The 1,675-nt window shown below is 51.8% G+C and overlaps 1 protein-coding gene across 1 annotated transcript in view; it reads right to left on the reverse strand.

Annotated features, from left to right (window-relative positions):
• LOC113223712 (liprin-alpha-3-like) overlaps positions 1–1,675 on the reverse strand; it is a 13,949-nt gene that overhangs the window by 8,820 nt on the left and 3,454 nt on the right. The window lies entirely within an intron of this gene.

The raw sequence follows: 1,675 nt of genomic DNA on the forward strand, positions 1-1,675 counted from the left end.
CCGGATCTCAGCTCACTGCAAGCTCCACCTCCTGGGTTCACGCCATTCTCCTGCCTCAGCCTCCCGAGTAGCTGGGACTACAGACGCCCGCCACCTCGCCCGGCTAGTTTTTTGTATTTTTTAGTAGAGACGGGGTTTCACCGTGTTAGCCAGGATGGTCTCGATCTCCTGACCTCGTGATCCGCCCGTCTCGGCCTCCCAAAGTGCTGGGATTACAGGCTTGAGCCATCGCGCCCGGCCAACTAGCCCATCTTAAGTCCCTGCCGCCTGCGAGTTAAAATGGTGGTGCTACACCTCCCATGAGCTTCTAGGACGCTGCAGGCTCAGGTCCCTTAGGAGTGAGGGATCTGAAGCCTGTAGGATGTGAAGGCTCCATTCCAGCCCTTTCCTCAAAACCCAGGGCTTGGATTTTTCACTAATTTCTGGCATACAGCAGACTTAGAATCAAACAGCAAGTGTCCTGTGGTCTCATGGGAAATAAGGATCCCTTCTACCTAGAAGACAACACCTCCCAAGAACTACCACGGTACCAGAGGCTTGGAACCCCAAAAGAGGTGCTCCAAGGTCCATGGGAGATGGACCCCCATCTGGTAGCCCACGTGGTGGGGCTACATTTCCCAATAGCCCCCGTGGCTATTCAGGCTTTTTTAAAAAATCCCAGATGAAGACTCTCTCTCTCTCTTTCCTTTTTTTTTTTTTTTTTTTTTGGGGGACGGGGTTTTTCTCTCTCCCCCCGGCTGGGGTGCAGTGGTGCGATCTCGGCTCACTGCAACCTCCACCTCCTGGGTTCAAGCAATTCTCCTGCCTCCGCCTCTCCAGTAGCTGGGATTACAGGCACCCGCTACCATGCCTGGCTAATTTTTGTATTTTCAGTAGAGATAGGGATTTCACCATGTTGGCCAGGCTAGTCTTGAACTCCTGACCTCAGGTAATCTGCCTGCCTCGGCCTCCCAAAGTGCTAAGATTACAGGCGTGAGCAACCGCGCTCGGTCTCTTTTTCTTTTTCTATTTTTTTCTTTTTCTTTTTTTGGCGGAGTTTCACTCTAGCACCCTGGCTGGAGTACAGTGGTACGGATCTCGGCTTAGTGCAACCTCCACCTCCCAAGCTCAAGTGATTCTTATGCCTCAGCCTTTCTAGTGGCTGGGACTAAAGGCACCTGCCATCACTCCCGGCTATTTTTTTTTTTTAAGTAGAGACAGGGTGTCACTGTGTTGCCCAGGCTAATCCTAGTGCTCACTCTTCTTTCTCATCCACTGCCTTCAAGAATCCAGGTCCACGTTTCCCAGCAGCGCCCTGGGGTCACCGGGATTAGGATAAAGTGGCTTAAGCTAGGAAGGGGTGAAATACCCACAAAAGATGCCATTTAGAGGCTGGGCGCAGTGGCTCACGCCCATAATCCCAGCACTTTGGGAAGCCAAGGCGAGCGGATCACTTGAGGTCAGGGGTTCGAGAGCAGCCTGGCCAATATGGTGAAACCCCCCATTTCTACTAAAGATTAAAAAAAAAAAAAAAGCCAGGTATGGTGGCGCACATCTGTAGTCCCAGCTACTCAGGAGACTGAGGCAGGAGAATCGCTTGAACCGGGAGGCAGAGGTTACAGTGAGCCGAGATTGCACCACTGCACTCCAGCCTGGGTGATAGAGCAAGACTCCATCTCAAAAAAAAAAAAAAAAA

Source organism: Piliocolobus tephrosceles, unplaced genomic scaffold, assembly GCF_002776525.5.
Source record: "Piliocolobus tephrosceles isolate RC106 unplaced genomic scaffold, ASM277652v3 unscaffolded_42326, whole genome shotgun sequence".
Lineage (NCBI taxonomy): Eukaryota > Metazoa > Chordata > Mammalia > Primates > Cercopithecidae > Piliocolobus > Piliocolobus tephrosceles.